Source organism: Rutidosis leptorrhynchoides, chromosome 5 (assembly GCF_046630445.1).
Source record: "Rutidosis leptorrhynchoides isolate AG116_Rl617_1_P2 chromosome 5, CSIRO_AGI_Rlap_v1, whole genome shotgun sequence".
NCBI lineage: Eukaryota > Viridiplantae > Streptophyta > Magnoliopsida > Asterales > Asteraceae > Rutidosis > Rutidosis leptorrhynchoides.
In genome coordinates, this window is record NC_092337.1 from 397,431,492 (window position 1) to 397,443,769 (window position 12,278).

The following is a 12,278-nucleotide window of genomic DNA, read 5'->3' on the forward strand; positions in this document are numbered from 1 at the left end:
CAGGGAAATCTTTAAACAAAGCTCAACGCTATATTAGTTTACTTTTATTAAAAATACAAATATATATATAAGTAATATTATTATTATAAAGGGGGGTTTTTACCGTTTAATGACCGGTTTGTCGATTTTAAGATTTTAGTCGCAGTTAAAACCTAATGTAAAATATAAAATAAATACAAGACTTAAATTAAAGCGTAAAGTAAATAACGATAATGAAATTGCGACTAATAAAAATGCGATAAAATAAAATTGCGATAATTAAAAAGTACGATAATTAAAAGTGCGATTAAATAACAATAAATAAAAGTGCGATAATTAGAAGTGCAATTAAATATAAAATAAAGGAAATTAAATATGAAATAAAAGAATTATGCTTATTTAAACTTCCGTAATCATGATGTTTGACGTGTTGATTTTAGTTTTATGCCCATGGGTTAATTGTCCTTTGTCCTGGATTATTTAATATGTCCGTCTGGTTTTTGTCCATAACAGTCCATCAGTCATAAATATAAAGTGCGAGTGTCCTCATCAAATTATTCTTATACCCGAAGTTAAATATTCCAACTAATTGGGGATTCGAATTGTAACAAGGTTTTAATACTTTGTTTAATGAATACACCAGGTTATCGACTGCGTGTAAACCAAGGTTTTACTACTTTGTTAACAATTACACCAATTACCCTTGAATGTAATTTCACCCCTGTTTTAATTATTCTAGTGGCTATTAATCCATTCCCGTGTCCGGTTAAATGAACGATTATTCGTACATATAAATACCCCGCCCATCGTGTCCGATCGAGTATATATGGTAATTTGTAGGGACGCCCAATTGTAAATCTTTATATTAACATTAACAAACTTTCATTTAGTTAAACAAATATAAAGCCCATTAATAGCCCATAGTCTAATTTCCACAAGTGTCGTTCTTTTGTCCAAACCCCAATTATGGTACAAAGCCCAATTACCCAATTTTAGTAATTAGCCCAACATCATGATTACTTCGTTTTAAATAAGCATAATAATAACTTAGATACGAGACATTAATATAAAAAGGTTGAACATAACTTACAATGATTAAAAATAGCGTAGCGTTACACGGACAGAATTTCGACTTACACCCTTACAATATTCGCTAACATACCCTTATTATTAGAATTATAATTAAAATTAAAATATAAATTATAAATATATATATATATATATATTTTTCGTATATATGAGAGAAGAGAGATTATTGAATATGAAAAATGATCAGAATTCGGTTTGCTTTATAGCCAGAGTTGAAATTTGGGGCTCCGCGACTCGCGGTGAATTTTGCCTTCAAACCCCGCGAGTCGCGGAGAATGTATTTACAACTCACACCCTTGGAGTTTCTCTGCCGACGGTTTTATAATATATAAATATAATATATATATATAATTAATATAATTAATTATATATTATATTATATTTATATACATAGTTAACTTGTAATTTTTAGTCCGTTGCGTCGAGCGTTAAGAGTTGACTCTGGTCCCGGTTCCGGATTTTCGAACGTCCTTGCGTACAATTTTATATTTTGTACTTTACGTTTTGAATCTTGTACTCTTGTAATTTCGAGACGTTTCTTATCAATAATTGGAACCTTTTTGATTGTCTTTTGTACTTTTGAGCTTTTTGGTCGTTTGCGTCTTCAATTCGTCGAATCTGTCTTTTGTCTTCACCTTTTATTATTTAAACGAATATCACTTGTAAATAGAACAATTGCAACAAAAAGCTTGTCTTTCTTGAGGAATAATGCTATGAAATATATGTTCGTTTTTAGCATTATCAAATATTCCCACACTTGAGCGTTGCTTGTCCTCAAGCAATATCGTCTTGAAATACTAGAATCACTTCTTTATTCTTCACACTTTGTACATCAGTGATTTCTATACGGCGGTATAAACAATGGTAGTAACGATATGGTTTACAGTCCCACATGACTATAAAAATTTAGATCCATTAAGGAAATTGGATCTTTATGAAAACATTTGATTTTTTTGAAATCTAGTTTTTTACCCTAGATAAGTTTTCCGGAATAACCCTTTACCGGTGTTTGCAAAATATTTTTGTGGGTTTGGTGGGTTTCAGATTTGAAAATTTTAGCTCAAAACTTGCGGTTTTGTGTCACCCACTTGCTAACCTTGTATTTGGAAAGCAACACGTCCAGTTTACTTGTCCCGTATATTACCTTTCGGTAAACTACCGTCCGGTTGAAAGGAAAGCGTTGAACAAGCAACTGTTAAGGCAATGTCCCGTGACATGCTTTTGATTATGGTCTATAACGTGTCGGACGCAATTACTATCCTTGGTAGGAGCAATAGTAAAGCTCACCCTTATAATTTTTCGGCCTGGCACAAGGTCCTGTCTTTGACCATGCTATGCAACCACCGTTCTTACGGTTGACACCCGATTTAGTTCAGGTGACCTAATGAATTCCAGGTGAATTCCTAGGATTTTACGTTCAATGGTAATGAACGCATTGAAAATAGGGTTTTCAGAAAACAAATCGGTTTATAATTTTGATCAAAATATTTTCTCGTTCAAGCTCGAGTTTAGATATCATTGAATTCCATGAGTTTGAATTCTCAATCTTTAAGGTCAATCTCTAGGATTGAGTAATATCAGTCTTAAAAGCTGATTTTTAATCTGTAAGGAGATTATCCTTTCTGGGGATCTAATTCATTAGTCTTATCCAGCTAACTTGCATGGTGCCCCCCCATTGTACGAGATAAATCCTTCTCATGGTTAGGATAAATCTGACCACTTGGCAACCCTGTTTAATGCTGAGGTCCGTGGATTTCCTGCTGATTTTAGTGATGACTTTTCTAGATTTTTCGTCAACCTACAGCTGGTCTGGACGACAACTTCATGACCTAAATCAAGAAGCGCGTGTCTTTTTCGGAAGACTTTACTTCCTTTTAATGATGGAATTGATTCATCATGTAGATCCATCTCTTCTTTTCTTTCATCGGGTAAAAACAGTTTAGTTTAGTCCAAAGCAAAAGTATTTTCAGTTATTTGTTACAGATATATGTGACATATGTTTAAAATAACTTGGTAAATTTTCCCACACTTGGCTTTTTATTTTCCTTTTTATCGTCCTCTATTCCATTTTAAATGAATTTTAACATTTTAGTTTGTTTCTTAATTTATGTCCTTTCCGAGGTAACAATAATTTCGGTGTTAAAACCTAGTTTTATCGTTCATAAATATGTATAAACATGATTTTGAATTCATTTAATTGAAAATTTTTAAAAATTTTACTAGAATTGGGTAGTCAGTATATAAGACTAGGGCTGTTCTTTTTTATCAGAGAGCACTAGATTCTAATACAACTACTGCTTTACTAGTTTTTTTAATGGTAACCAAGTGTTTAATATAAAAATTTTAAAATCCGAAAGAATTTAACCCCTTCCCCCACTTAAGATCTTGCAATGCCCTCATTTGCAAGAAATCAGTAACAATTTAAATTATTGAGGGTGATTTGTGTGAAAATGATTAAATTTTACCAAAGTTTCCAAATATATTGGCGTTTGTTTGCTGAATGATAAATGGTGCACATCATTTGTTCATTCCGTCTTGTTGTTATTTCACATATATTTTGCATCTTGTCGTCAAAATTAGTTGCTTTTGCTGAACTTAATGCCAGTCTTTGAAAATGCGTTGTTTTACCCTGTTGTGTACATAAGATAAACTGCAAACATATATACATATTTTTGAAGTTTGGTATATTACCCCACATTCAAAAATTATTAAAGTCTAAGAATAAAAGTTAGATAATTATAAAAATGATTACAATATTAACAAAAGTATTAAACGTATCAATAATTACAAATTACAAAATAATAAAAAATAATAAGTAAACTAAGGATGATATTGGTTCCAATAGGGGTTCCAGGCATAACCATAAGTGCTATAGAATGCTTCGGCAGGGTCATACGTAGGATATGGTGGCTGCATCTCTATAGACCAAGGAGGGAAGATGGGTTTCGGTGTAGGAATATAGTTTCTACCTATATGTTGGCAATGAGCTATGATTTGGTTCTGATGAACTTGCCAATCTTCAAATGCTCTCTGTCTAGCATTTTCGTATTCCTGAGAAGCTATAAACCTATGCATTTCTTGCATCTCATTCCCCCCTCCTACATTACCTTGTTGCTGGTTTCTCTCCACCTGTGAATGTCTACCATGGTATCGTACTGCGGCGTTATTTCGCCTCTTCAAAACTTTCGCACCATGGTATACATTTAAACCTATAGTATCGCGGGGTTCCGGCTCTTCTAGTAATAATCCCCCCCGACTTATATCCACACCGAGATATTCACCAATCAAAGTAATAAAAATACCACCTCCTATTATGCTATGTGGTCGCATCCCCCGAACCATAGCTGATAAATAATAACCCACACAATATGGTATACTTACAGCGCTCTGTGGGTCTCGAATACACATATGGTAAAACAAATCTTGTTCATTTACCTTTTCTTTGTTTTTACCCCTTTGTGTAATCGAATTAGCTAAAAACCTATGTATCACTCTTAATTCGGCTCTATCTATATCCAAATAAGAGTAATTTCCCCCTTTGAAACGGTGATGGCTTGTCATTTGACTCCACACACCGTGTGTATCAAAATTCTCATCTATCTTTCTACCGTTTAGTATCAATCCTCTACAATCGGCAGACGCTAACTCCTCAGGCGTATATATACGTAAAGCCTGAGCCATGTCCAGTAAAGACATGTGGCGCATCGAACCGCCTAACAAAAATCTAATAAAAGAACGATCGGTTAAACTAGCTACCCGATCATTCAACTCTATACTACATAACAATTCTTCACACCATACTTTATATACATGTCTACGTATGGTGAATAAACATATCCAGTCATTAAAAGAAGAATTACCATACCTCTGTACAAGTAATTCCCTAATTGGCCCGGCCAATTCTACAGCTTCTAAGGGTCCCCATTCTATGACCCTCGGTACCTCAACAACCTTGGAATGAAGAGTATGCAAACCCCGTTGATATTTTGGATAATCTATCCAAAGTCTGTCAAATCTCAGGTTCGGGTGCAACTCTTCCAAATGCATATCGGAAAAGGTCATGACTGGATGAGGTACATCCTGCTTGTAGTAGTTATCCACCTCCTGTTGTTCCAAATTTTCAGCAGGAGCATTGCGGGCTTGGGATGAAGATTCACCCCTTTCATTCTGCAAAACACATCAAACACAATTTTTGTGCATCCAAATATGCATTAGTGTCAGCAAAATCATCAATCAAAATAATTACAATGACATTATCAATTTATATCAAACTTAAGCTCATTTTCACATTTTTGTGAAATCTACACTTTTTCAAATAAGCATATACGAAAATGTTCGCCAAGTTCATAAGCATTCAACTCAAATAACATGTCAAAATAATCATTACTAGCAATTAAACAAGTCTCAAATGGCATTATCTTTCAAAAATCAAGTTCATGAATTTTAGACTTGAAAAAGTCCACTTTAATTCTCAAAATCATATTTAGGCTCAAAGTTTGGATCATTTAACTACCTAAACATGTTACACTACTTATTTTAGCAACAATTCATGACAAAAATCGGCCATAAACTTTTTATATCAAAAAGCCCCAAATTTGCTCAAGAACACAAACCCTAGATTACTCAAAATTTGAAGTTTAAGGCTTCTAATCATGTTAAACAGCATCAATCTAGGTTATACAAGCATAATACATAAACAATTTAAGCTTAATTACACTAAAAAGCATCAAAATCAAATTGGGGAAAAATAGCTCAAGAACACAAAATTTCGGATTAAATGGTGTTTAGGTGTAGAAATTTACCGTTTTTCTTGAGTAATTCTTAGATAGCATCCTTCTCAACATGATTTTAGCAAAAAATTTGGTGATTAACGGTTAAAAATTGGGATTTTTGGGGTTGTTTTTCGGGTTTTTTCGGGGTTTTTCGCAGCAGTTTGTTTGAGTTGGGTGTGTGAAACTGATCAGTTCTTGCGTTATATTTTTTTTCTGTAAATTGGTCCCTCCGCGAGTCGCGGGGATTTACCCTCCAAACTCCGCGAGTCGCGGAGTTTTTTTTTTTTTTTTTTTTTATAATCATTAACTTTTGAAAACAATTAAGAAATTAATTTTAAAATTTTGTTTCCCTTGTTATTTAGGACGAGGTCGTTTCGGATCGATGTCCTAGTCCTTCCTTCGACAAAATTTTAAAATTTGTCTTTTTGTAGCGATTGTTTTAAAAGCTAAGATTTTTGGGTTTTTTAATGTTTTTGGCATACTTTAAATCAATAAGATTAAAAATAATGATCATAAAAGTTCTCGTCCCTTCCTTGGGTAAAGCAATTTCGGTTCAAAGACCTAGTCTTCAACTTACGACGAATTTTAAAAATCATATTCTTAACTTAATGAGATAAAGTAAATTTTTGTTTTTAAATTCACACAACTTAAATATGAAATTCAAAATTATTATTAAAAATTCACACCAAACTTAGAATTTAAAATGCATAAAATTAAGAATTTATATTTTAAAAATTCACACCAAACTTAATTTAAAAATTCATAAATTCATATCAAACTTATATTAATTTTTCAAATATTTACAATTTTAAATATATTGTTTTTACAAAGTTTACAATATTAATTTAAGATTTAAATATTAATTTTAAAAATATGGTAAAAATAAAATTAAAAATCTTTTTGTCTTTTTATCCCACTTTAATCAATCAAATATTATCAAAAATATGCGCCCCTCTTTTCGGTAAAGTAATTTCGGTTACAAGACCTAATTTAACTCATGACGAATTTTTGAAATATTTTGGGTTGATTGATTAAAGATATTTATACCTTAAGAATAAACGTTAAATTTCGCAGTGATGTAATAAATTTCTGAATGATATCAATAATTTCGGTCGCCAAACCTAATTTTATTTAATACCAATTTAATACTTTTTAGCGAACAAATTAGCGTTTATTATCAAAAGGTTAAAAATAAAAAAAAATAAAAAAACTGTACAGACATACCTGTGAAATAGATTTCTTAGTTATATGATCTATCCCATTCATAAGATAGTCGGTTTAATTGATTTTCCATGGCTACATAGGCATAACCTCGAGCATTCAGTGTCTTTTCTTCTAAACATATGAACGGTCCGTCTCTGCATAAAGTAACAAATTCGGTATTTGAATAGGTTTGATTATTTGAACATTTACCTCCATGTGACCATTTTCCGCATTTGTGACATCTTTCTAGGTGTCGTGCTCTTCTTTTCGCTGCGGATTTTGATTTTCCTTTACCAAATTGTAACTTATTATCTTCGCATCTGGATTCTTTTCTAACTCCGTCCATTCTTTCTCTGATTACTGATACTATTTCACTCGGTAGTATGTCATTATTACGTTTAGTGATCAAAGCGTGTAGCATTAGACCATGGTTTAGTTCACAGGCAGTCTTCATTTCGTAAAAACCTAAAAAAAAATAAAAATTCAGAATGGGGGGAGAAGACTAGTTCTTTAGGGTCTGCTAGGGAAAGACCATTCGTGTTCCATTTTCGAGAACTACACGAAAACAGACAATCTAACTCTAACAGAAATACATATTATCCTTTAAAGACTTGATTCTCCCCACACTTAATTAGCTGTGGTGTCGAAATTGTGATTAACTTCGTTGTCGACTTCCATCGGACCATGTATGTAATGTTTAACTCTGTGACCATTAACTTTAAATTCAATCCCATTTGAATTTATCAATTCTATCGTTCCGTATGGGAAAACTCTTTTGACTATGAATGGTCCAGACCATCTTGATTTCAATTTTCCAGGAAATAGCTTGAATCGTGAATTGAAAAGAAGAACTCTGTCTCCTTCTTTAAATTCTTTTGATCTTTTGATTCTTTTATCATGCCATTTCTTCGTTCTTTCTTTATAGATTAACGAATTTTCGTATGCTTCATGTCTTAATTCTTCTAATTCGTTTAGTTGACTTAATCGTAGACGTCCGGCTTCATGTAAATCAAGATTACATGTCTTCAAAGCCCAAAATGCTTTGTGTTCAATTTCTACTGGAAGATGACATGCTTTTCCATAAACAAGTCTAAAAGGTGTGGTTCCAATTGGAGTTTTATAGGCTGTTCTAAAAGCCCAGAGTGCATCCTCCAATTTAATGGACCATTCCTTCGGATTTGATCCTACGGTTTTCTCTAGAATACGTTTTAAAGCTCGGTTTGTATTTTCAACTTGTCCACTTGTTTGTGGATGATATGCGGTGGAGATTTTATGAGTTACTCCATATCTTTTAAGAACTTTCTCAAGTTGATTATTACAGAAATGAGTACCCCGATCACTTATTAAAGCTTTCGGTGTTCAAAACCTTGCAAAAAGACGTTTTAAAAAGTTGACTACAACTCGTGCATCGTTAGTTGGGAGAGCTTGTGCTTCCGCCCATTTAGATACATAATCAATGGCTACGAGTATATATAGATTATTATGAGATTTTGGAAATGGACCCATAAAGTCAATACCCCAAATGTCAAATACTTCACATACTTGGATGACATTTTGTGGCATTTCATCACGTTGACTTATTTTTCCGGCCCTTTGACATGCATCACAGGATTTGCAAAGAAGGTGTGCGTCTTTGTAAATTGTAGGCCAATAGAATCCAGCTTCATAAACTTTTCTTGCTGTTAGTTGAGGCCCATAATGCCCTCCTGTTGGTCCTGTGTGACAATGGTTTAAAATTTTACTAGCTTCATCTCCAAATACACATCGGCGTATTATTCCATCGGGACAACTTTTAAACAGATGTGGATCTTCCCAGAAATAGTGTTTTATATCACTGAAGAATTTCTTTCGTTTTTAGTACGATAATCCTTTTTCAAGGAATCCACATACTAAATAATTTGCATAGTCTGCAAAGCATGGGATTTCTTTATAATCTATCTTCAATAGATATTCATCAGGAAAGTTGTCTTGTATGGCCGATTCATTTAGAACTTCTAATTCGGGATTTTCAAGACGAGAAAGATGATCAGCGGCGAGATTTTCTGCTCCTCTTTTATCTCGGATTTCAATATCAAACTCTTGTAAGAGTAAGATCCAACGGATTAATCTTGGTTTAGCATCTTGTTTTGAAAATAGGTATCTAAGAGCAGAATGGTCGGTATAGACCACCGTTTTTGCTAGAACGAGATATGATCAAAATTTGTCAAAAGCAAAGACAATAGCAAGGAGTTCTTTTTCAGTAGTTGTATAGTTCGTTTGTGCTCCTTGTAATGTCTTACTAGCATAATATATAGGTTGAAATCGTTTTTCAATCCTTTGTCCTAAAACGGCTCCCATTGCAAAATCACTTGCATCGCACATTAGTTCAAATGGTAGATTCCAATTTGGTGTTATCATGATCGGTGCATTAGTGAGTTTTTCTTTAAGAATATTAAAAGATTTGATACACTCATCTGAAAAGATGAATGGCGCATCCTTTTCTAGGAGTTTATTCATAGGAGTGGCAATTTTAGAAAAATCTTTTATGAAACGTCGGTAAAAACCGGCATGCCCTAGAAAACTCCTAACTCCTCTAACATTGGTGGGATGTGGAAGTTTAGCAATTACATCTACTTTAGCTCTATCCACTTCAATTCCTTCTTTTGAAATTTTATGTCCAAGAACGATGCCTTCTTTAACCATGAAATGGCATTTCTCCCAATTAAGTAATAGATTCGATTTTTCGCATCTAATTAGCATTCGTTCCAGATTAACTAGACATGATTTAAATGTATCACCGAAGACTGAAAAGTCATCCATGAAAACTTCCATGCATTCTTCTATCATGTCATGAAAAATCGCCATCATACACCTTTGAAAGGTTGCAGGGGCGTTACAAAGTCCAAATGGCATGCGTTTGTAAGCAAAAGTACCATAAGGGCACGTGAATGTGGTTTTCTCTTGATCTTCGGGTGCTATTGAAATTTAAAAATATCCGGAAAATCCATCTAGAAAACAATAGTAACTATTTCCGGCTAATCTTTCCAACATTTGATCTATGAAAGGTAAGGGAAAGTGATCTTTTCTGGTGGCGTCATTTAATTTTCTATAATCAATACATACACGCCATCCTGTTACAGTCCTAGTAGGAATAAGCTCATTTTTCTCATTTATAATGACAGTCATGCCACCCTTCTTAGGTACGCATTGAACTGGGCTTACCCATGGACTATCAGAGATTGGATATATCAAACCTGCATCTAGCAGTTTAATAATCTCTTTCTTAACTACATCTTGCATATTAGGATTTAGTCTTCGTTGGCGTTGCACATACGTTTTATGACCTTCTTCCATAAGGATTTTATGTGTGCAATACGAAGGACTTATTCCTTTAATATCATGAATCTTCCATGCAATGGCTGGTTTATGAGCTTTCAACACAGAAATGAGTTGTGATTTCTCATTTTCAGTAAGAGAAGACGATATTATTACAGGTAATTCAGATTCACCATGTAAATAAGCGTATTCCAAATGATTTGGAAGTGGCTTTAACTCTAATTTCGGAGGTTCTTCTATCGATGATTTATATCGATATCTGTCTTCTTCTTTTAGCATTTGAATTTCTTCTGTTGTTGGTTCATATCCATTAGATATAAGTGTAGCTAACATTTCAGCTTCATCAATTGGTTCATTACCTTCTCCTAAAGAACATTCTCCTATTCCTTGTAATTCTGGAAATTCTTCTAATAATTCTGCATGTGCATCTATAGTTTGAATATAATAACATGTATCATCTGCAGATTGTGGTTGTTGCATTGCTCTATCAACTGAAAAGGTAACACTCTCATCCTCTATACTTAGGGTCAGTTTCTTACCGAACACGTCTATCATTGCTTTAGCCGTGTTTAAGAATGGTCTTCCTAATATGAGAGGAACTTGAGAATCTTCTTCCATGTCCAAAACAACAAAATCTACTGGAAATACTAAAGTACCAACTTTAACTAGCATGTTCTCCATTATCCCTCTAGGATATTTTATTGATCTATCGGCTAGTTGTATGCTTATTCTGGTTGGTTTCAATTCTCCAAGGTCTAGTTTAGCGTATAGTGAATACGGCATTAAATTTATACTAGCACCTAAGTCTGCCAATGCTTCTATTGAACTAAGACTACCCAGAAAACATGGAATTGTGAAACTTCCTGGATCAGATAGTTTTTCTGGTATCTTATTCAACAGCACTGCTGAACAATTAGCATTCATAGTAACAGCCGAGAGTTCTTCCATTTTCTTTCTATTTGAGATTAGATCTTTCAAGAATTTAGCATATCTAGGCATTCCTGAAATCACATCAATGAAAGGAAGATTTACATTTATCTGTTTAAACATATCCAAAAATTTGGATTGCTCGGCTTCAAGTTTTTCTTTCTTCATTTTACTCGGGTAAGGAAGTGGTGGTTGGTATGGTTTAACATAAGGTTTATCCTTAACTGTGTTATTTTCATTAACCTTCTCAACTACCGGTTCTTTTTCCTTATCTTGATCAGGTTGTGGTTCTTGTGGAGTAGGAATAGTTTCATCAGAAGTTACAGGTATTTCAGGTGGTTTAAGTGTTGTACCACTTCTTGTGGTAATGGCTTTAGCTGTTTCATTCCGGGGGTTAGCATTTGTATCACTAGGTAGACTTCCCGGTTTTCTTTCACCTATTAACCTTGCTAGGTTACTTACTTCTTGTTTCAGATTTTGAATAGAAGCTTGTTGATTTCTAAATGCTTGAGCATTTTGTTCATTGGTTTGTTTCTGAGATGTGAAAAACTGCGTTTGAGTTTCAACTAGCTTCGTCATCATATCTTCTAAATTTGGCTTTTTATCATCGGTTTGTTGTGGTGGTTTGTTTTGAAAATTAGGTCTTTGCTGATTGTAAGTATTATTGGATACTTGTTGATTGCTAGGACCTTGTTGGTTGTTGTATGGAATATTTCGGTTATAATTCTGGTTTTGATTGTAAATTGGTCTTGGCGGTTGATAATTATTCTGATAATTATTTCCAGGCCTTTGGTTTATGTATGAAATATTCTCTCTTTGTTCCATTGTTAATTCAATACTGAGACAATCTTTTGTCAAATGTGGTCCTCCACACTGCTCACAACTAATTCGTATTGAGTGAATATCTTTAGTCATCTTTTCCATTCGTCTCTCCACAGCATCTATCTTTGCGGAAATGGAATCTAAGTCATGGCTAGAATCGGCTCTAGCTGC

At 33.7% G+C, this 12,278-nt stretch overlaps 1 pseudogene; it reads right to left on the bottom strand.

Annotated features, from left to right (window-relative positions):
• LOC139849860 (uncharacterized) overlaps positions 1-12,278 on the bottom strand; it is a 197,477-nt pseudogene that overhangs the window by 58,011 nt on the left and 127,188 nt on the right.